The sequence below is a fragment of the Bombyx mandarina genome, chromosome 03 (genome assembly GCF_030267445.1).
Source record: "Bombyx mandarina strain Sakado chromosome 03, ASM3026744v2".
NCBI classification, from domain to species: domain Eukaryota; kingdom Metazoa; phylum Arthropoda; class Insecta; order Lepidoptera; family Bombycidae; genus Bombyx; species Bombyx mandarina.
This window is the reverse complement of record NC_143210.1, coordinates 11383981-11409425: the sequence shown is the minus strand read 5'-3', so window position 1 is coordinate 11409425 and position 25445 is coordinate 11383981. Positions and strand designations below refer to the sequence as shown.

General features: G+C 35.9%; 2 long non-coding RNA genes across 3 annotated transcripts; one reads left to right on the top strand and one right to left on the bottom strand.

Moving 5' to 3' along the window:
• Nucleotides 1-692: 692 nt before the first annotated feature.
• On the top strand, nucleotides 693-1606 carry LOC149503311 (uncharacterized). Of its 2 annotated transcripts, XR_016325739.1 has the most exons (3): nucleotides 693-1091; nucleotides 1196-1205; nucleotides 1285-1606. It is a non-coding gene; the product is annotated as an uncharacterized LOC149503311 (long non-coding RNA). The 2 variants fall into 2 exon arrangements; XR_016325740.1 differs by lacking the exon at nucleotides 1196-1205.
• Nucleotides 1604-3222, bottom strand: LOC149503310 (uncharacterized). Its single transcript, XR_016325738.1, has 2 exons — nucleotides 2255-3222; nucleotides 1604-1881 (listed from the first exon to the last, which is right to left on the bottom strand). It is a non-coding gene; the product is annotated as an uncharacterized LOC149503310 (long non-coding RNA).
• Between the last annotated feature and the right edge of the window lie 22223 nt (nucleotides 3223-25445).

Here is a 25445-nt window from a genome sequence, read left to right as displayed (position 1 = left end):
ATTATAACTATAATTTAACCAGCATATTGTAGACTATCATAAACACATTTGTTTATAACAAAAAGTAATAAAAGCATATGTACATTTTTTTAAATTGGACGTATTGCCATTTTTATCCTAGTCGAAATTATGAAACGAAACGTTTTGACAGTCCGTTTGCCAATAAGCAGTGATCAGTTTCTTTTGTTTGTTTTTCTATTGTTTACCTACTATATTAGATGATGACTTACCTCCAAAACGCTTTTTTTTTTTTTTTTTTGTTGCTTAGATGTGTGGACGAGCTCACAGCCCACCTGGTGTTAAGTGGTTACTGGAGCCCATAGACATATACAGCGTAAATGCGCCACACACCTTGAGATATAAGTTCTAAGGTCTCAGTATAGTTACAACGGCTGCCCCACCCTTCCAACCGAAACGCATTACGGCTTCACGGCAGAAATAGGCGGGGCGGTGGTACCTATCCGTGCGGACTCCCAAGAGGTCCTACCACCAGTAATTACGCAAATTATAATTTTGCGGGTTTCATTTTTATTACACGATGTTATTCCTTCACCGTGGAAATCAATCGTGAACATTTGTTAAGTACGTATTTCATTAGAAAAATTGGTACCCGCCTGCGGGATTCGAACACCGGTGCATCGCTAGATACGAATGAATGCACCGGACGTCTTATCCTTTAGGCCACGACGCTTTAAAACTTTCGTTTATAATTCTAAGTGTGTTTATAATTAAAGAGCTACAGTGAAATAAAATGAATTCTGTAAGTATCTATGAACTACATTGATAATAATAATTTTACTTTGAAAACTTTGAGTTCAAGTTTAGAAAATATATCTTTTTCAGTCAAGAAAGGCAGCACCCATGACAAAAGATGAGACGATGATTCTAGCAGAACTTGTGGCGGCGAAAAAACATTTCAATTATAAGGCAACAAATGCCACAAACAATAAATTGAAGGAGCAGGCTTGGCAAACCCTTGTAAATGATTTTAATTCGTCGATTCGTCGTTTCCCACGAACTCCATCGCAGCTTCGACTAAAATGGGAAAACTTAAAGAACGCTACGGCAACATAAGAAACAACCTTAGTAAGGTTAGTATAATTAGTTGATTGTTTGTCTCTAATAACACATTGATAAACATGATTTTTTCTTCAGGTTTCCGTAGTATTTGAAATAATTATGCTCTTTGTTACAGGCTGGAGGTGGTAAGGATTGCAAATGAAATTTTGGATAAAGCATGCACATTGTTGTAGGTCACATATAATATTTTTAACACTTTTACAGCCAAGCGGAAACAAGATGGAAGAAAAGAAATGCAAGGCTAGCATAGGGACAATGCATTAGCAGAATATCTAATAGCAAAAAAGAGACTTGACTTGGAAAATAAAGAAAAGGAGATTGTTGTAGCAAAAGTTAAGTTAGATTTAGATAATTTAAAAAATTAAAAATTACTTAAAAGGAATATTAAATTTCATAAATTAAGTAGGCAATAGTAATTTTATGTTAGATAGTTTTTTAAGTATATGTACAAATTCTAAATTAAATATCTTGCATGTACTAACTACCATGTAATTATCATTTTGGAAAATAAAAAATAGTCAAATTATCTTTGGAGTTTATTTTATAAATTATCTTTGGAAGCAATTATTTATAAGTACATAGTTGTATTTCAGATGTAAGTTTTGAAAATTTGTTACGAACAATTATATTATTTTCCTGTAATGTATCTGCGACTGAAATTCCTGATTCTAATTCTTCTAAATTCATACTTCTGACGATATTATGCAGCATGGCAGCTATAATAACAGCTTGCATATTTTCTAGTTTTAATCTACTTTTCAGTGATGTACAGGGAGTCTTCTTTTACAAACACCAATGCATCTGAAAATTATACATTATTCGCTTAAATTATTTTACAATATAGTATAACAAGCTCTTAACTAAAAAAAAAGATTACCTCTCTATAGTATTTCTTGTTTTAATATGTGATTCAGTTTAAATCGTTCCGATTGAGTATGTGGGTTAATTAATCACGTTAAAAGATAAGGGTTGTGGGGATAGCCTCTATCGGCAAGCAAATAGCTATTTCCAAGTCCACCTTGTTATCAATGTTTTCTTGATATGTAGATAATTTATTATAATAGTGTCATATTAAATTCATATAAACACCGAAATATATAATATAAATAAATAAAAATATAATAATAATATATAATAATAATAATATAAATAAGGTAATATAAATAAGAAATACCTTTTCAATCGGAATGGTTAATTATAGTTGTATCATGAGTAGACCCAGGCCATCAAGCAACAACATTTTGAAACATCAATGATGCATTGCACACAAATTACACATTCAAAATACTCTTTTTCTATTTCTAAATTCCTCTCCTATATTTGAATCTGTAACACAAATATAAAATGTAGAGGTATCAGTGTGTAATAAGAATGAAGGTAAATAGCCTACCAGGTTATTGTATTAGTATATGAATGTCATTTAGGGCACCATGGGAATCCAGCAGTATTAAAGAATTCCTGTTGAGTGTGATTTTGTAACACAACAAAAATTAGGTATAATTTTGCTATTGCTATAAACAAATATAAGTTGTAATAACGAGTACTTTTATGGTTAAAATTTATCTTACCTTTTTGACGTTACACTCAAATATGGTCTCATTAAATTAATCAATTCATTCACAACACCTTTGCTCAGAAATCTATAGTCAAATTCGTAATTATTGATCTTCGCCATGTAATTCAGACGATCTTTATTTTCCTAACCATATGATATCGGCCTCACTATCACTATCTGCATCACAATCCATTATCATTTGAAATAATTCCATATCACTATCATCACTGCTACAATATGCCAATATGAAGAGAAACAATTATTAAATTATAGCGATTTACTTTCGAAAGATAAACATGCAACCGGCCGATTTTGACAGATAAGCGAATGCCCATACTAGAGATAGCGCCGCCTACCGGAGAGTTACTTAAAACTCATATTGAAACGGAAGTAAGCACGATTTGTATGAGCGTTCTATCTTTAGCAGGCTATCCGTCCTCCCGACGATGGATAGATAAATCCGATAGGAACTGCTGCCCGTCGATAGGTTATTGGAACGTAAGTAAGGACAAAAATATAGATTTGTCTATCTTTAGTAACCGAAACTAGGGATAGATAGGTTATTGAAAACGGCCGTAAATCAATAAAGAAAACATTACACACACTACCATGTATTTAACACACACACATATAGGTACTTTTTGTTTATTGCACTGAAGTATTGTCAAACTTTTGTTATTGCTTAAAGTCTGTAGTCAAATTGAAAATAGGTTAGTATTGTTTATCTTTAATATTACAAGTATTTATTATTTATTTATTATTTATTTAGTGTAGTCTTGGCGAAATCTGTAACAATAGAACCATAATAGTGTTGAAACTTATAATTTCAATTAATTATAGTCGAATTTCGACTACTGCGGGACCACTAGTACATATTATGATACATAAATAAATTTGGTGTTATAATTAAACTGACTTATTCATGTCCGCAACAGCAAAAGGTTTAGCCTAAACAAGTGCTGATCCCCGAAAAAAAAATTCGAATAATTCTTCGACATTCCCGTCTGTGGATTTTCCAGGGCATAATTTTATAAGGAGCGCGATGCGTGTGTTCGTTTTGCCCCGTTTTCCCCCTTTGAATTGATTACCTCGGTTCGTATCGAGTTATGAATAGGTCTGTAGGTTTTCCTTTTTTTTTTTTTTATTCAGTACAAAACGGAATCGACTTCGAACATTTTGCGATGAATATTTCTAGTAATTCGAATGGACTTTTAATCATATTATGCTTTGAAATTGTGAATCGTTATAGAGTTTTTTTTAAATCGATAATATGATCAGTATTTGTGTTTGAAATATTATGATGTTTTGAAATCGCGTATTTGAACGCGTGATTACTGATATAACGTGGTTTGGTAATAAACATTGATAAGATAAGACATTTATAAATATAGCTTCTGTCGGGAGATTTCGATAAAACTCTGACTCATAAGCAAATTCAGTGTACTTACTAAGTGTTTTATTGATTCTTGTTTTCAGCTATGGTTTAAGGAAGCTTTATATTAGGTTTCTGTAAAGAAGACTTTAACTGAATATGCAATTTCGAAAAGGGCACATGTCGCATATTTTGTCAAATACGTTTTTTCATATACATAATTTGAGGCCCATTTTATAATAATTCCAGTAATTTTCAATTGCTAATTAACACTAAAATATATCTCAAAAGTTAATATTTTCAATTTTACACTTCTTTAGAAAATAATCAGTTTTTTTTTCATTTCCTGAACATTTTACATTTTCAGAGATGTGCCCTTTTCGAAATTGCATATTCAACTATAATATATTCTAACTTAAATACATTGTGTAGCCTCCATTATGTCTATTGCAATATCGTCACGTTTAAAATACTGTTCGAAATAAATATAATGCACATTCAACTAGTCAAACCCAGCGTGCTTTGTTGGCCGATATATGATTTTTCTTAGATTCCAATCGCTACCAAACGATTGATATCGGTTCAGCCATTTCGCAGTCCACGGGTAACATACTTAAGTACACGCATCGACTTTTATATTTATATAACCTCTATACGATTAATCTTAAAAGAGGTTAATATGACATAAAGATGACAAAAATAGAATTTCGAATATTGAAACATAAGAAACATTAGAAAGAACATTAGACATATAAAAATCATTTTCGCAATATTAAAATATAAAAATATATAAAAATAGTGATGAAGCAATAGATTTAAATGTTGTTTCTCTTTATAAGAGAAACTCAATTTGTGCTATAGTTTAACGAAGCTAAACTGTATTTTGATATAAATAAATAAATAAATACATTATATATATGTCGTGGATAACGACTTTTAGTAATATTAAGACGGTGGTTTTGATTATTATTTTAAATGATGAGATGTTGTTTTGATAAATATCACAAAATGAAGGGTAGACTACGTAACGCCACAGTATAAAATGGCGGTACGTGGACAGAGTCGTGGCATTCCGTGTCAGACAGTCATGCAGGCCATATCGGACGGTCGGTCCGTCTCAGTCAGTAAGTCTCTGACAGTCAGTCAGTCAGTCAGTCGGTCTGTCGGCATGTGCAACGAAACTGTCGGTTTATCCTTTCATTGTGAAAGTTGTGTGTGTTGAGTTTCAATAATTATTATTCAAAAGGTTTTATTGACTTTTTATAAACTGTGTTCAACGAAATACGAGTGATGGCGAAACTACCGCTCAGCCATCCCTGACGTGAGCCGACATATATAAATAATGATTACAGAAAACTAATTACTAAGAATTTTAACGTTGGAGATTCTAAAATTGAAATAGTAATCGCAAGATCTGACCGCAAAAGTATTATTGTTCAAATTAATATTTTTGTTGCTAACGCATTAAGATACCGATAGAAAACTATTCCCCACCGATCTTCGTAAGACAGATACATTATTCATTACCCTAAGAAATCGAGAGGGCCCGACATTAAGCTTAGCAGCCCTGCTTAATGATCCAATTCCTGTCATGTTCAGAAAAGGGTTTAACTCCCTAAAAAACTTGAAACAAACCCCGCAAAAACCGAAGACGTTCGCTATCGCGCCGCCCGGGGGGGCCAAGGGGCCACCCCACATCCAAGAACCGCCGTGAATAATTATAAAAGAAATAAGATAGACATTGACTTCGCCACGTCCGCTCCTAGATGAATAATAATGGATTCCTGTTTACGTGTGTAGCTGGCTTTATGAATCGTAAGGTTTTACGGCCAGGAATATTGTTTGACATAAACAGGTTATTAGATTAGGTTATTAACTATGTAGCGCGAGATGGGGGATATTAAAATATTTTCGCTGCTTTGTCACGTTTTATGAATTTGAAAAGTGATTTTATTTTAGCATATTTTTTTATGATTCATGTTGTATTTGTGTGTAACGATAAAATAAATAAAACGGTTGTTTGACAGAATTTTTTTATCATTTTATTGATAAGCATTTAAATAAAATGGTTTTTATTAAACAAAGACTTAAGTCAGGGATATTTTGCATTATTTTCAACAAAACAATAAAAACGTTCAAACAACCGTTGAACCTTGTTCCTCGATAATCCTTTCCACTTACACTTACAGGTTTCTTATGTAAATGCCATCTAAGACGTATTCACGGACGACCATCGACCAAGAAAACCCCGGAGATATCATAATTTGGGGTAGGAAGATCGTAAGTAATTTGTTCCAAATATAAAAAAAAAAACACTTATCGAAAATCAGGCGTTTCAGTTTGTGCACGACCTTATAAAGTTATCTAGTTACCGGACGAGACTCTGTAAGAGCGAAGCCTCTTTAAACGTCATTACCTTAGAAACTGTGATGGAACGGAAACTATTTATATGCACCTCGGAGACGTTTAGAGCAATCAAATTTGTTCGCGTTTGCAGAGCGCGATGTTTTGCAACGATCGAGAGACTTAAACACGAATCAATTGTGAATCAGATCAGATGGGCAGATACATCTGAATATTCATAGGGAACAGAAGTATTAGAGGCCCAACTGAGTAGAAATACTAACTTGCTATATTAATTGTTTATTCGTTCTGATAAGTATAGTACCAAGTTTTTTTTATGGCTTAGATTTGTGGATGAACTCACATTCCACCTGGTGTTAAGTGGTTACCGGAGCCCATAGACATCCGCAACGTAAATGCGCCACCCACCTTGAGATAGAAGTTCTAAGGTCTCTCTCTAAGTATAGTTACCACGGCTACCCCACCCTTCAAACTGAAACAAATTACTGCTTCAAGGCAGAAATAGGCAGGGCGGTGGTACCTACACGCGCGGACTCACAAGGGGTCCTACCACCAGAAAATTCACTGTTTCAATTCACTGATTTCACTGTTTCCGTGTTTAGAGGCTTTAAAATAATATTGACGGTTCGGATACCTAATAATGAACCCGGTTATTTTTAATATCGTGTTCTAAAAATAGAATCTGCAAAATTTATAAGTTGCGTAGTCAGTTGTGTGTCAGTGTTAAGGCGTATTGTGAGCTTGTACGGGTAGGTAATAACATTCTAGCTGTTTATTGTAGGATGCAGTAGGAAAGTTAGACCTCATACTTAACACCAGATAGGACGTGAACTCGTCTATCTGTTTAATGAATAATTTAGAAAGAGAGAGAATACACTTTATTGCACACCAAAACACAATTTACATTCAAAAAACAGTCAAAAAGCAGATACATTTGTACAATAGGCGGCCTTATCGCTAAAATCGATGTCTTCCAGACAACCGTTTAATTTACAGGAATTCTGGAAAATATAAAAATATAGCAGGTATGTTGCGGTGTACCATAGATTATAGAAAGTATTACAATAAACAGATATATACCGTTTACATATAATATATATCAATATACATACTTACATAAAAAAGATAGACACACACATAATAAATTAACAGTATGGAAATGATAAATGATAATGATACAAACAAACAGCACTAAGCAGATAAGTAGGGTTCCTTCACCATTCTTTTAAAACAGTTAAAAGTTGGAGCACTTCTCACTGCATCCGGAAGAGCATTCCACAATCGAACCGCCTGGACGATGAATGAATTGTCAAAGAATGATGATGAATGCGTCGGCATTTTCAGTCTCAGGCTACCCGATGATCTCAGGGAAAAATTATGCGTATCGCCTAGGAACTCGAAACGTTCTTTGAGATATGTAGGGATATGGGGGTTAAAGAGAGTACAATATAGTAATGAAAGGACATGAGTATTGCGGCGAAGGCGAATTGGTAACCACTTCAGTTTAGTGCGAAATTCAGATACATGATTAGATTCAGTTAATTCAGATTAAGATAATTTAAATTAATTAAAAAAAAATCCCATTAATTTTACCCAAAGCCAATAAATTCAGAATGCAAATTAACCTGATCTTTTTCAAATGTTTAAATATCATAAATGAAAATAATAATCTTACCGTACAAATTAAGTATTAATAGAAGCAAAGTAAAACCTGTTAGCATTACCGACATCCTCAAGATGCGAATTTTAAACTTTATGCGTCGGCTCATATCTCAAACTGATCGGTCTTATCACGAATATCTATGGAAAGCAGTCGACGTCGCCCGTAACACGTCATTTCGGATCCTCCCGATCCACTAACGGTGCTTTTAGGTACCTCAAGCACCGGTCACCGTTCTCGTCGAACCCGTCGCTTGCGACCAAGGGCTCAACGAGTAAATTAACTCTCAGACACAGCCCACTGAGTTTCTCGCCGGATCTTCTCAGTGGGTCGCGTTCCCGATCCGGTGGTAGATTCTGCGAAGCACGGCTCTTGCAGGGTTCGTGTTAGCAACGTCGTCAGGTTTGAGCCCCGTGAGCTCACCTACTAGTTAAGGTTCCGCTGAAATAGCCTCTCAAGGCTATCAGCTTAGGTTGGCAAAAAAAAAACGAATATCTTGTCACTAATATGAATTATCGCGGTACCTCATCCATATGGTGTTAACCTGCCCACCCAAAATCTAATCTAATGAATCCCAAAATAGAACATTAACAAAATACGTAGGTAACTTCGAGATAATTATGCGTAAATTCAAGTCCCGACTTCCCGTATTCAGGAACGAGTGAATTACAAAGCGTTGCTTAAAAATCACTTTGAGAACACAAAATAAAAACAACAAAAAAAATATATATAGAGAAGACAAAGACCCGCTCACATGCGCCGAGCATAATTAAAGCCGAAATGAATATTTAAATATTTCGAAGAGAGCTTAACTCTTGACGTCACAATGACGTTTGGGGTGCCCAAATCTAGGAAGATACGTATTTTTGGGAGTCAAAATCCACCAACGGGCACACTGGGCTATCGCCAAAACGTACAGAGAAGCTTACCGCTCGCCTGTTATTGAATTGTCACTGTTGGTCATGGATTACCAATGCCTGGGTTACTGATTGGCAAGACGCCACTAATCACTGGTCAATACAAGTAGAATTCAATTAGATATTTTGAAGTCAATTTTTCTAATGAAATACGTACTCAACAAATGTTCACGATTGACTTCCACGGTGAAGGAATAACAACGTGTAATTAAAACCAAACCCGCAAAATTATAATTTGCGTAATCACTGGTGGTAGGACCTCTTGGGAGTCCGCACGGGTAGGTCCCACCACCCCGCCTATTTCCGCCGTGAAGCAGTAATGCGTTTCGGTTCGAAGGGTGGGGTAGCCGTTGTAACTACATATACTGAGACCTTAGAACTTATATCTCGAGGTGGGTGGCGCATTTACGTTGTAGATGTCTATGGGCTCCAGTAACCACTTAACACCAGGTGGGCTGTGAGCTCGTAAATAAATAAAAAAGTTATCTTTCACACAGTGTCCTTACATAAATCATGTTTTTATTGGTCGACTAAGATGTTTGATACAGGAATACAGTTCTAAAGAGTAGGATGTTTTTTGGAGATTGGATGGTTTCTGGTAGGACCTCTTGTGAGTACGTGTGGGTGGGTACCACCACCCCGCTTATTTTTGTCGTGAGTAATGCGTTTCGGTTTGAAGGGTCGGGCAGCCGTTGTAACTGTACTTGAGACCTTAGAGCTTATATCTATCTCAAGGTGGGTGGCGCATTTACGTCGTAGATGTCTATGGCCTTCAGTAACCACTTCACACCAGATGGGCTATGAGATCGTCCATCCATATAAGCAATAAAAATTTTATTTTGATTCCTCGAGTTTTGTGATCATTTGAAGATGCGATGGATACGTACAGCAAATCTTAAGCCTAGTAAAGTCGCAGATTTTATGGTACTTTTTGATGAAAAACCCTCAACTACCCTACGAAGGCTAATTTTAATGCCCTCGATGTGCCACCGGTCTTGTAGCCGCCGGGACCAGTCAAAGATACGTTGAAGGGGCAGAAGAGTTGCCAAAAATTATAATTTTAATTGCGAGCCCCGACCGTACCCCGTCTCCCCCTCAACTCAACGAGCGGTAAATATGAAACGTAACCAAAAATTTTAATTGGGCCGAGATTATGCAGTTCGCGCAAGTGTTTCATATTTGGTTTTTTGTTGCTTCATTTATGTGAGACATCGTTTCGTTCTAAGCTATTTGATATTAATTGGTGGTGACCAGAGTCAATGTTATTGTTCGAATTGACACATGGAATCGAAGTATATGTCGGCGTTACGCCATGGTTTTCACACATAAAGAATGAAAATGCAATACAATTCTATAAAACCTTAACATTACTTGTTTATTATTTGTGTATTACAAAAGGCCAAGTCTTACTTTTTACACAATTAGCCATTTTGTGTTGGTTATAGCAACTACAACTTCTTTTAAACAAGCAAATGTAATTACTGCGAAACTATCCACAATATATAGCTTAGCTAATGTATTGAGGTAATAGGACTTCTAAACAGCTTACAATTCTTTTTAGTCTTAGTCAAGACATCTTAACTAGCGTTTTTTTACTATTTTTTTAGTCTCTGTCAACCGTGATTACGAGGACTGTAAATTCAATTCAGAACATCGGATATATTAAAATGACAATAAAGAAATAAAAGTATAATAACAATAAAAAATGCTAAATGAAGCCTTAAATGTAGTTTTTATTATGTGTGCGATTGGCAAATTGCGAAGACAATACTAGTTTTTCTGACGTGACCATTTTTTTGTTTACTCTACCACTTACGCTCGTTTGTAGTCTGTAGTAGTAGTATTTTTTTTTGGGAACTTCTCGCACGTCACTGTATCACAATACAACACATTTATAACTGTCACCAGAGAACTCGTTGTCCATGCGTTAGACATACTTAATCAAAACTATGACACAGATGCCCTTTGTCCAAAATTCCAGAGACCCTGAAGATCGCAACAAGTGGAGGCGCATCGCAGGAGCTGCTTTAGCCTATGAAAATGCAACTTCATCAACCACGACGAATCTGCCAAGAGTGAACCATAAGTGAAGGAGATTTTTATACCAGAAACTTTATCTGAAGTGCTCTAACCACATCTTTAGCTCTACTTACACAATGCAAACAAAAAAAAAACACAATTTTTTATTCATAATCAGATTAACATTTTATTAAATATTAACAAAGATATCACCTCACATCAATTCCTATTGACTTAATTTCAAAATAATTCATACAATCAAAATTAATTATTCAATAAACAAATACTTCACGAGCAGTAATCTACGCAATCATAAATCATAAAAAGAATTCGTATTCGAAATTCAAAGCTGAATGTTGCCTACCACAAAATAAAAGATCATCCGAAAACCGGATAGAAGACATCCTCAAAAAGTCGACCCTAACCAGAAAAAGAAAAAGAAACATTCATTTCCTGGAAAATTTAATGAGTACTACACACACGCGTAAAACAAAGAGTGCCAACCAGACAGACAGCCGAAAATATTCAAGTAAAGCAAAACGCTAACAATTTCCTCGCCTCATTATCAGTAACTGCATGCCGTATGCAAAATAAGCCGGCGGGGATTTTTGGCAACACTAAAACCGTAAACATAAAAATACTATGGACGTCCATTCATTAATAAAGAAATTGTAACTGATTTTTTTTTTCAGAAAATTATAATATGTATTGTTTTTATATTATTTAATTAATTGTAGGCGGTTTTATGGTAATACAGAAATTTTAAAATTAAATGTTACTATGATTGAACACGCATGCTTACTGTCTAGTGCTAAGTCCATAGATCACGGTTCGAATTATCCTCCTTGAGACATGAGGTCGAAGCCTCAATCATATTGCACAGCGACTCAATTTTTCAAACTAGAACGCTTCATGTTAAAAAAGACAGTAAAGCCTAATAGCATCATTAATAATTACGCAAATTTATTGACTCTTGACACACGTGAAAGTAATCGAATATTTTCAAACTATATGACAATTCTTACAATAGAGTATACAAGAAAAACAACAATTTGAGTTGAATAATAAAATCGATTTTTTTTTTATTAGCAGTCAATTCAATCAAGCTCGATATAGATATGCAAGAGCTCTCGGTCGTTTTGCTATTAAAAGTATCTATTAAAGGATTACAGCATAACTAGGTTGCTTTTAAATTGAACGTATATTACCGGTTATGATTTTAAATAGTGCACACAAATATATGAATAAAGCGGAGTGCAGTTAATCCAGAACTGAGATTACTGTCCGTAGGTACTCAAGTGAAGTTAAATAGGTTTGGTTCCGCTACGGACTGCGGTACGATAATGTGCTCGCGTCTTTAGTGATGTACAAGTAAAAAAAATTTAATGCTCTATTTTACATATTTTAAATAATGGTATAGCAGAATTTGCGTAATTACTGGTGGCAGGACCTCTTGTGAGTCCGCACGGGGGGTACCACCACCCTGCCTATTTCTGCCGTGAAGCAGTAATGCGTTTCGGTTTGAAGGGTGAGGCAGCCGTTGTAACTATACTTGAGACCTTAGAACTTATATCTCAAGGTGGGCGGCGCATTTACGTTGTGGATGTCTATGGGCTCCAGTAACCACTTGACACCAGGTGGGCTGTGAGCTCGTACACCCTATCGTATCTATCGTATCGAAGCAATAAAATATATATATATATATATATATATATTTGTGTTTCCTTATGTTGTATGTGTTTTAATATCGCTCTTATTGTTGACTTGAAAAGTTGCACAGATATTTCAGGTGCTTCAGTGAAGTCATTTATACTTGCGACAAATGGCACGCTTGTGTTTGAATTTTTTTAAATTTAATTTAGTAAAATAACGTGGCAAATCAGACAGAATGGTAACGCAACGAATGGTAGCAGTTAGCACGGAAAACTTTGCTGATAACCGTTCTAATTATGTCATCCAAAAAAAAAATCGCATGTTTTTTTTAAACATCACACTTTTGTACAGGGCGATTTCAAAATTTCCCGCGTTTTATTACGAAATATATGTATTCAGTTTTTTTTTTTAAATATTCATTAGTTATGTAATCAAAGCTATACAGAAATATTTTATTATGAAAACTTACCTCGCTAAAAACTTTTTTCTTAATATCATATAATTAAATATGCAACGAAAGCTATTAACACAACTCAATTACAAAAAAAAAACTTAAAACTCAACCTAACTAAAAGTGTACAGGAAAAAACAAAATTCAGTGTGAAAAAAACAAAAGCGAGTTTGATCTTATTTTAATCAGATTAAGTTAGATGTGTATGAGTGCTAATTGCATGAAACTCCTCAAACATTTATTAAAAATCAATCAAACGATTAAAATTAGCTGTTTTGTTGTGATAGGCATCGGACTAATTGTGTCCTTGTTATTACTATCCGTAAACGATCAGATCATATGTTTAGAAGCCGACAATCAAAAGAATACATTCTACTGCAGAATTTAAAATATTAAACATAACAAATCTCTGAGCGTCCAACACTAGTAGGGTGGGGGCTACTCATGCAAAAGCCTCGTCTCAGGTAAAATGAAGTCACAAGAACCCCGGGTAAGACACGAAGCGGGCAAACGCGAAGATTGCAATAATTCAAACATTTTTTATTGTTTTATTTCGCCGCCGTGAGCTGTACTAGTGGAAACGTTTTGAAGGGGGGTTGGGGGGAGGGCAAGTGCAAAATGACTCGTCTTCCGGCTTTTGTTTACTTTGCGATATTTCTTCGGTAATGTATTGTCGATTTTGTATTTAATTCGATGAGTTTTATTAATGTTTTGCTTCGCTCGAGCATAGATCACAATCTTAGTTGTTTTATCCGGCAAGGCTACCGCGTGTTCCAGTTTGAAGTGTGATGAAAGGAAACTATAGTCTACCTGAGACATAGAGGTTCCCAAAGGCAATTGGCATTACTATATACTTCGATCGATCCTAACATCTCGAAGATACTATTGATTTAAAAGATCTAATTTTTTGTGAATACCAAAGACTTTTGATTTTGGTTAAAAAGTTCATTTCAAACTTTTCACACATTATTCCCCTGACCTCCTCCACTCGAGACAGAGCTTTCCTTGTATTTCACATCACTCGACCGGTCAGGACCACTCCGAGTCTTCTTTAATAGGGATTTCTTTTATTTCACAGCACACTTAAGGGTTACTTCTTGAAAAATTCGTAAAATTATTTCAGATAGTTTTTGAGATTCTGTTTATTTATTTATTTTCAAGTCTCTGCCTTTTTGACTATCTTACTTTCAAAGTTCTTTATGTCGGGTCGAAACTGAGGGGTAAGTATAAAGCTGAAATGTGCGGAATAGAAACAGAAATTGTCGCCCAACAACAATTATCGTTGACTATTGGCATTACTGGTGGTAGGACCTCTTGTGAGTCTGCGCGGGTAGGTACCACCACCCTGCCTATTTCTCCCGTTAAGCTGTAATGCGTTTCGGTTTGAAGGGTGGGGCAGTCGTTGTAACTATACTTGAGACCCTAGAATTTATATCTCAAAGTGGGTGGCGCATTTACGTCGGAGATGTCTATGGGCTCCAGTAACCACTTAGCACCAGGTGGGCTGTGAGCTCGTCCACCCATCTAAGCAATAAAAAAAAGTGACTGTTTGTAAGGCCAATTCACATGTTTTATATCGTGTTTCATGAACCTTGATGCTGCTACAACAAAAACCTCATCGGAACTTTGGACGACAACTGTAGAAGGACTCATCTCGATATCATAAGATAATCAGGTATTTAAGAAAAGATTATATTTTTCTTGCTTCAATTTTTTCTTTTGTCTACGTTGATACGTTACTCAATAGTCTTTCGTTGTAAGAACAGAACACATTTTATTTAAATTAAAAAAAAAACAGAAAAAAGAAAAACCACACTCCCGCAATACACTTAGAAGTATTCACACGACGTTGCCCAGAACACATCGGATTTAGGGTTCCGTTCGCTAAAATAATGCAAAAAAGTAATAGGAGACGAGAGCTTCCCGGCACAACAACCTGCGGGCGTCAATGATTAAATAGTATATTTCTGAGAAAAGTCGACCGGCATTTCCTTGTAATATAGTATACATATCTCATTTTCTTTGAGATAATGGGAACTCGTTATCGTAAGTGCTAAAGCTTGAACTTCTAATTAAATTTTTCAGTTTTACGCAAGGGGTAAATATACTCACGGTCTACCTGTTATAAAATGGTTACCAATTATAAACGTTACAACGAGTATGTCACCACTCATCTCAAAACATAAGGCCCAATATGTTTTAGTACTCAAATATTTCGTATGACAGGATTCCCACACTTCAAATTGAATTTTTTTTTCTCCCTACCTATGCTGATAGCCTTAAGAGGCTATTCCAGCTATGCCCGGACGAGGTGAGCTCACGGGCTCAACCTGAGATAATATGCTAACACTAGCCCTAGCAAGAGCAGTGCTTCGCAGAATCTACCACCGGATCGGAAAAGCGACGCACTGAGAAGATTCGGCGAGAAACTCAGTGGGCTGTATCTATGGGTTCATTTAGTCGTCGAGTTCTTCGTCGCAAGCGTCGGGTTCGGCGAGGACGGTGACCGGTGCTTAAGGTACCTAAAAGCACCGTTAATGAATCGGGAGGAGGGGGGGGGGATTGATTATAAACTAAAGTGTCAAATACTACAGAACCGCATACTATAAATAAAAACAAATAAATAAATAAAAAATACATTTAAAAAAAAGAAAAGAATGCGTTCTTAAAAAAAATTTGTTTCGACGGTAGACAATGTAAAGCGCTCCATTCAAAATACAATAGGTCGTCGCGATGCGGCTTAGGGAATCGCGTGACCCGACCGACGTGTGTCACAATGAGATCGTGTATGGGTGCACTTAGGGAATTGTTTTTTCTCCTTTTCACTTCAATATCTTGAGACGAATACGACATCATTTTGAAAATGCAAGTTTCGATTTTAAAATTCGTTAATGCAAGATTTTGTTTTACGTGTAACATAGAGTACTAATTGGGACCGGTCATCGTTCTCGTCGAATGCGATGAAGGATTTCTCACTGGATCTTCTCTCAGTGGGTCGCGATTTCGGTCCGGTAGTAGAATAAGTGAAGCACTGCCCTTGCTAGGGCTAGTGTTACCAAATTCGCCAGGCAGATCCCCGCGAGATCTCCTAAACATTTGGAGAATCTAAAATAACCGAAGCTACTAGCAAAGGTAAGCAGCAAAAAAATAATATTTTAATTTTGTGATCCTCGTAGAAATTTACGTTATTACATATATTTTTTTGTTGCTTAGTTGGGTGTATGAGCTCACAGCCCACCTGGTGTTAAGTGGTTACTGGAGCCTATAGACATCTACAACGTAAATGCGCCACCCACCTTGAGATATAAGTTCTATGGTCTCAGTATAGTTACAACGGCTGCCCCACCCTTCAAACCGAAACGCATTACTGCTTCACGGCAGAAATAGGCAGGGCGATGGTACCTACCCGTGCGGACTCACAAGAGGTAAAAACATGTCGTTTATTTGTTGTTAATCAGTTACATAGACTACGCAGCTATAGTCCCGCGGTTCGCCTTGGAACATAAGTTCAAAGTGCATTAAATCATCAAATGTATTAAAATAAAGTCTTCCCTCTCTATTATCAAAACCAATGTATCATATGCCTCATCCATTCCAAGCATTTGTAATTAGGATTGCGTGAAGAAACATCGAAATATCAAAAACCTATACACGCGAACGTAAGTCAAAACAAGAAGAATGAATGGGAAATGTACAGGAAATGTGGTTAAGTGACTGAATGTTTACCTTGGGGCGGATAGATGGGCGCGGTCATTCGATATTACGACATCGATATGCCAATATTGTTTTAGATTAAGCTAGATTCCTTGAAACGATAATAGTGTTTTCTTTTCAATAAACATAATGTTTTTTACTTGTGGATTAAAGTTTTAAATCTATGTAGAAAAACAAATTAAAATTTATGCAATAATAGGTTAAATTCTAATCGAAGTAATCATTAATTTCACTAGTTAGCTAGCTTGATAGCTTAAGGAAGTTGAATTGCCTGAAATTGTTTGTTTTTGTAATTTGGAGGACGCCACATGTGATTTTTTAATGTCAGCTAATAGTATAAAACTATAAGTTTTTTTTAATATGTTTTTTTAAATCTTATTTTTTAAATCTATTCTATATTAGTAAACAGTATAATAAATTACAGTATAATATAATAATAGTAATAATCTATTTTATAAGTATTTTTTTACAATTCTACTTCAATTTCATGTCTCGAGACGATCGTTTGCCCGACCCTCTAGCATTAAATAAATAATAGTTTAAAAAAACTAACAAAATACGCTTTTATAGAAAATCCAACTAAAAAATAGAAATTAAATTTTAACAAATTTGAATTAAAAATAGTGTAAGAAATAATAATTTTATTTGTAAAAAAGCGTGGGGTGCTTTTCAGGATATTATCAAAATAACCCTTCTACTCATATCTATTCATAAAATGTTTATAACTACTGATACCATGCCATGAATACCAGTTAATCCGACATTTTAAAGGGGATCAAAATAATGTTCAAAGATTCCGTTACAAACATACATACATCTGAAGCTAATAAAGGCGTATTAAAAAAGACAGACACGGCATAAATATAAAATCACATGCACTTCTAACATTTTAATGTGTTCAATAAATTATTCTGAAAAGGGTTAAGTTCGTAACGCTTCTCATAAAACTTTGAAAACTCATAAAGTCATATCACAGTTTCACACTCGTAAAACTTCACAGTTTTCTGACGGCTAAGCTGACAAAGTTGAATTATTGATTTAATAGTTTGAAGTTTCAAATGTAGAGCTATGTATTTATGAGTGGTTTAATATGATTTTGTAAACTGTATTTCGCGATTTCGATATCAAATATTTGTTACTTAATGAAGGATTTTTCGAGATTAATCGGACGATAGCTTTTATTTTTAACTGTTTTAAAAACAAGGAGGAGGTTCTTAATTCGACTGTATGTTTTTTTAATTATAATTATTTATTATAATAATTATTTATTAAATTTATAATTTCCGTAATTACTGGTTCTAGGACGTCTTGTGAGTCCACGCGGGTAGATACCATCACCCTACCTATTTCTGCCGTGAAGCAGTAATGCGTTTCGGTTTGAAGGGTGGGGCAGCCGTTGTAACTATACTTGCGCCCTTAGAACTTATATCTCAAGGTGGGTGTCGCATTTACATTGTAGATGTCCATGGGCTCCAGTAACCACTTAACACCAGGTGAGCTGTGAGCTCGTCCACCCATCTAAGCAATAAAAAAAATAAAAAAAAAAGAGTTCAGATCTTAAGGGGCGTAGCGGCTTTGAGTCTTTGAATTCCAATAACCACCATCTTGTAAACAGGTTCATGTATGAACGCGACGAAGGCCCCGCTCACAAGCTCCCTATTAAAAAAAGTTCTCTACATGCGAATTTATAATTTCAATATTTTCCAACTCCATTCCAATTGATCTTCAGCGATACAGAGAGAATGTCCCTAGCGGGATCCATATTAACTCATGAAACTCATATACTAATGAGCACCGCACCTCACACACAGTGTGAAAGAACCTCTTCATTTGTACTTGCTAGTTCTGGGTATGGTCTGTGAATTAGACGCTGTTTCAATGTTCTGTTTTTTTAATTAATAACGAAGCGTCACGAATGAATTGTGAAACCTCAGGTTTCCATTAATTTTGCTCGTAGATTTCAGATAGAATTTCTCTAAAAAGATGGTTCTCAAACGTTTCCGTAACCTAACCGAAGTTAATCTCTAATGCTGTGGAAATTTATATCAGCTCTAATGTTAGGAAAATTACTACTATGTTTAGTTAGCCAAGTAAACCAAGACTTTAAGTAGACCTATAAGATTTTCTTGTCATTTAGTGGAAGCTTGAGTGGACTTTTCACTGTGGCATTGATGAATCCAGTCTACAAGTTATCAAGAGCAGGTAGGTGATTGATGAGCTTGTTTTTTTGTTTACATCAAATAAAAATATACATAAATTTCAGGAAAGCAGCTACTATTTTTTCCGATTATATTGGACGCTAGGCATTTGAAAACCTTCGTCTACCTTCAGGATTGCTCAAAATTTCTTCTCATAAGTCGAACTAAACAAGTCAGCACCTTAACCTGAGGCGTATCAAAAAAATCGTTAAAACAATGTATGTATGTAATGTTTTCGATCACAATATTTGTAGTTGACGTTTTGTATAGCGATTTTTGACATTTCATGTAAGGTTTTTGTCACTGTACCACCTATACTGGACTTATAATACATTTAAAAAAAATTAAACGGGATTTGTGACCGGTTTTGTCAGTTACATATAAAAATTAACCAAAGCAGCATCAAACTCTGACTAGTATCAATACAGAGAATTATGATTTCGGAAAAAGTTTGAATGCAATGGTCGCAATGAGAACTTCTACAGAAGCCACAGTAATTGGAGGATCGGGATTAATGAACGGGCTGACATGACGATGTGTGAACTGATATTCGAAATTAGAACGATCATTTTGTTTTGAAAATTTCATTTGAATTTTCAGTATTACTACTTTAATTCACAAGTTTTTTTTTTTATTGCTTAGATGCAAGTGTCACACTCTTGGCTCGGATGAATTCTGTCTTATCCGTCTGAGGCTAGGACTTGGCTTGTAGACAGTAGAACAAATTCGACACTTTTGTCGATAAAAAAAAAAATGTCCTTAATGTTAATTTTTTTGGGGTTAACTGAGAAGATTCGGCAAGAAACTCTGTAGAAAATCAGCACGTGAAGTGACTGTCAGATGGAACAGCTCTACATTACTGAGCGCGGCTTATATTCTCCACCTGGAAGTGGGAGTGTATAAGTGTATTTCTGAACTAGCAACCTATTATAGTATTCTTCTAGGATACGTAAGTTTCAAATGTTAAATTGTTTTTTCTTTGTCACTTTTACTCATCAGTGGAGTAAACTATGTAAAGCTAGCGTGGCAATATTAAAAAAAAAGTGAAAAGTAGAAAGTATTTTTAAAATTAGAACGGATGCCGAACATTGCGATCGCTTCGGTCTCCCATTCCTCACTTCTGATTCATTCAGTAACAGAACATCGGGCGATTGTGTTTTTTTTTTGTGAATTCACTCTCCGTTATTCAAAGTTGGTATGACCTCTGTGACGGGCTACTATGTGCTCATTGAGTATAAAAAAAATTTGAATTCAAAAATACTAATTAGTTGCAGATTTAAAATCTATATGAATGAAAATTACATATATAGCACCAAATTTTAATTTAATAGAAGTATTATTTTATTCTTAAAATAGAAATTTCAGTACGTGTACTGCTGGAGTTTAAACAAAAAAAGCGTTATATTTCAGACTAACTTTATTTTTTGCTATTCTTTTCAACCCCCTTAGCGAGGATCCTAATGAATTGACTGGGTGATGGAAAAAAAATCGCGAACACTTCCCACTTTTATTAATAATAAATTTCCCATAAGACATACGTAAGTAGATACCACTGAGCCTATTATAACAAATACACGGCTCTGTGATCATAGCTATCTTCCACGACATCCATTTTTTTATTATTATTATTTATTGCTTTGATGGGTAGCGAGCTTACGACCCACCGTGGTTGCCGGAGCCCATAGACATCTATAACGCAAATGCGGCCACCCACTTTGAGATATGAGTTTTAAGGTCTCAGTATAGCTACAATGGCTGCCCCACCCTTCAAACCGAAACGTATTACTGCTTCACGGCAGAAATACGCAGGGTGGTAAAACCTACTCGTGCAGAGTCACAAGACGTCTTACCACCAGTAAAATTAAAATGCAGCTATGTATTAATTTTAAATGTCACTAAACAAAGTCTCGTAGTTGTCCCCCAAAATGCTTATAGTTCGCGGGCGTGGCCAACATACGTTCGATTAAGAGATTGGAATTGTGTTCGTAATTTAAAACGTGTTCGACAATTGAAACAGCAGGTATCTCTGTTGGACCAGTAAGTTACCATCCGTTTTGTGTAGTTGAGACTGTACTGTGATTGGCCGACATTATTTAAAAAAAAAAGGGAATTCCTTGCAGTAATATAAATGTGCTATTGTATAATTTATTTAAAATTCGAAATGCCGTTCTATAATTAAAAAATATATTCAAACAATGGTTCGATTATTCTATTTTTCAACTAATATTCATAAAAAAGATTTGATATCAAATTTATTGTGACCATTAATTTCAGTGCAATCGTGATTTTGATTACATGATTCAAAGATAGTTAATATCGTTGAGATTACTTAGATAATTACTCTCGATTTGAGGACGTCACACTGAAATGTTTTATTAGAATTAAAATCTACCTTAAATGTTCAAAATTTACAAGCTACTTAAGTTCATTTGAGTATATCGAGTAAAAAAAATAGACTTTGGTATGAAATAGACACGACACAAACATTATATATGTTCCTTCAAAATACGTACCTTTTTAATAAATCTGTCGTAAAATGCAAATGCTCTTTCGGAATCTAGACAAAGCTAATGACTGATGTGTGATATGCAATTAATATGGGTCCATGGGTCCATGGGGTCACAATAAATTAGCTGTAAAGTCTTCCCTCCTTAGTCGGTATCTTCATTGCTGAAGTTCGGAAGCTAGATGCTTGAAGAGTTGATCGTTCGATGCACTATGCGTCTAAGCGTCTATCACTATCCCTTATCCGTCTTATCGTCAAGGATTCGGCGGCCAAAGGAACTATTGAGAGACCAATGTAAATACATATCAGCCTCAATTTGATTTTGCGGGATATACTACGGTCTTTCTATGTCCTAGTGAGCTTATTCATTGCTCCTTTGGACATTTGGATTCGTCTATAAATTAGCTGTTAAAGTCTTTCCTCCTTAGTCCTTATCTTCATTGCTGAAGCTGGGAAGTTAGAAGCTTGAAGATTTGATCGTTCAATGCACTATGCCTCTGCACGTCTTCTTCTCCTCGTCCACATTTCAAGGCGTCATCCCTCACTCTGCCTTATCGTCCAGGTTTCGGCGCTATGAAGGAAGTATTGAGAAGACCAATGTACATACATATCAGCCTCAGTTTAGTTTTGCGGGATATATAACGGTATTTCCATGTCCTAGTAAGTTGCTCCTTTGGACATTTGGATTCGTCTGGCTATCTCCCTTCCACTACCACTCCCGTCACTAAGAAGAGAGTCAAGATAAACGAACGACATTAAAGTCTTAATAAATATAAAATAATGGTCACATTACATATAATACTCGCTACGCCCATCTCTAGGGCGATCTATTGTTTGACCCGAATAACGAAATTAGAAGTGTACATTGTGCAATATCGATTTAAATACGATTCATACTAATACTTGATTGTGTCTAAAAAAAAACTACTATTTTAAGCTGCGAAGCTTTTTTTTTCAAATTTGGAGGACTTCGCGGTTTAATAATCTATAAATCGAGCATTATTATGTGATTATGGCAAGCATTAAGGAAGGCTTATTTCCAGCAGAGGACATCTTAAATCTGAAGATTTGAAGAAACCTTTGAAGAAACTTAAAAATATTAGATGCCTAAAAATAAATTATATTTTTTTCTTCTTTATTGCTTAGATGAGTAGATGAGCTCACAGCCCACCTGGTGCTAAGTGGTTACTGGAGCCCATAGTAATCTACAACGTAAATGTGCCACCCACCTTGAGATATAAGTTCTAAGGTCTCAGTATAGTTACAACGTCTGCTCCACCCTTCAAACCGAAAAGCATTACTGCTTCACGACAGAAATAGGCAGGGCGGTGGTACCTACCCGTGCGAACTCACTAGAGGTTAATTTAAACGCAAATTATAATTGAGGAGGCTTGAGGAATCGAATAAAAGAACGTACGAACACTTTTTTTTGTTATGAGTCAATCTCTACATCCTGTATGCTATTTTGATTTTTTTTTTTTTTATTGCTTAGATGGATGGACGAGCTCACAGCCCACCTGATGTTAAGTGGTTACTGGAACCCATAGACACCTACAACGTAAATGCCGCCACCCACATCGAGATATAAGTTCTAAGGTCTCAGTATAGTTACAACGGCTACCCCACCCTTCGAACCGAAACGCATTACTGCTTCACGGCGGAAATAGGCGGGGTGGTGGTACCTACCCGTGGACTTCCAAGAGGTCCTACCACCAGTAATTACGCAAATTATAATTTTGCGGGTTTCATTTTTATTACACGATGTTATTCCTTCACCGTGGAAGTCAATCGTTAACATTTGTTGAGTACGTATTTCATTAGAAAAATTGGTACCCGCCTGCGGGATTCGAACACCGGTGCATCGCTTCATACGAATGCACCGGACGTCTTATCCTTTAGGCCACGACGACTTCGATGTCATGTAGCATATCTTAAATATATTGTTGATATCCGGAAGACTGTTGTAGGCGAGCACCGAACCTTGTGGATCAACAGTGCGAACGATCTTGATCTAGAAACAGAAGATAACAAAAACGAATACTTGTACCGTCCAAAAGTCTGAAAGTAGAATGCCATAATTTATCGACGGTTTTCGCAGCTAATCTTTTTTTCCCACAGACCTCATTTATTAAACACGAATTACTAGTGGTAAGACGTCTTGTGAGTCCGCACGGGTAGGTATCACCACCCTGCCTATTTCTGCCGCGAAGCAGTAACCCGTTTCGGTTTGAAGGGCGGGGCAGCCGTTGTACTGTTAAAAGTAAGACCTTAGAACTCATGTCACAAGGTGGCTTTTTTTTTATTGCCCTTGTTGGCAGATGAGCACACGACCCACCTGGTGGTGAGTGGTTACCGTCGCCCAAGGACTTGAGCAATGCCAGGGGCAGAGCCAAGCCGCTGCCTACCGATGGCTGGCAGCATTTACGTTGCAGATGTCTACGAGCTCCGGTAACCACTCAACACCAGGTGGGCTGTGAGCTCGTCCACCCATCTAAGCTATAAAAAAAGTACATACTTATCAGCTACCAACATAGTTACGTAATTTTATTATAATCTTATTATAGCAAGAATATACTGCGGTTTTAGGTACGTTACTAATTCATTGTCAGTCTGTCTGACGTTCGGGTCACGTGATCGAGACGGGGGTCGTTGCCGCAGACGTTCGAAATTCGAATGTTAATAATTATTTGAAATGCAAGGGTGTGACCGCGCTACGAATAATCTAACCTTCGTCGGCTTACAATACAAGGGATCTAAGGTGGGGCCATTCACTGTCGAATGTGTTGTTTGAGTTGGACAATAATTATTGTTCTTTAATAAATCTTGAACTAGTATGAAAGTATTTTGACTAAATATTGAAATTTATTTATTTAATTTTATTTATTAAATTTATTTTTAATTATTTTTTTATTTTTTTTATTAGTCCTTTGTTTTATTACTCATGATGTACAGACGAACTAAACAAATGAACTGTTAATGGATTGTAGTACCTACCCGTGTGAGATCTAAATACGTTTTGCCTTCGGTGAGCTCTTACATCATCGTGGAACTAGTTCATAAACGTTTGTAAGGTAAGTATTAACGTGGATAGATACCTAACTAGCTAACATATATTGAATTGTTAAATTCCTAAGACACCTCATTTTTAAAGTAAATGTAAATTAAAAAATGATCAAGTGTTGAGGAGTGAACGCAATTACCACCCATTATGAATCATCAGATCAAAGTTTCCATTGCAGTAGCAACACAGTCACTCTATAAGCACTGGCGAACACTGAAACAATCTGTTTATAGTAAAAACACCGTCTCCGCAATCACCAACACTACTGACTATTTATGTGACAAAATTGTCGGTCGAGTTGGCTCGACAGTCCATGTCCAGCTTTAAGAACTTCGCCTACGCACGAAACTAGCCTTTAATTGGCTAAGCAGGTAGTCTTTATATTAATCATGGGTTATGTGTATTCCGCATGCACATTACGCATTTAAGAATTCATTTCCGATGGTGTACACGTTCGGTAACGAAATGTAATTTTGATATCTAGAATCACGAAGCTTAACATAGATTACTTTGTTTGTATTTTTAGGATTTGCGGACATCCGATGGATACAGTGCAGGGTTGCATTACAGCGAACCTTGGTCTAGACATATATATGTCGCATCCGGGTCAATAGTTCGGAATATCAACGATACACAAACGTCAAAGTGACAGAATGGCCGTGTCGTGGTTGACGACTCTTAGTAATATTAAGACGGTGGTTTTGATTATTATTTTAAATGATGAAATGTTGTTTTGATAAATATCTCAAAATGAAGGGTAGACTCCGTAACGCCACAGTATAAAATGGCGGTACGTGGACAGAGTCGTGGCATTTCGTGTCAGACAGTCATTCCGTCCGTCTCAGTCAGTGAGTCTCTGGCAGTCAGTCGGGCTGTCGGTATGTGCAACGAAACT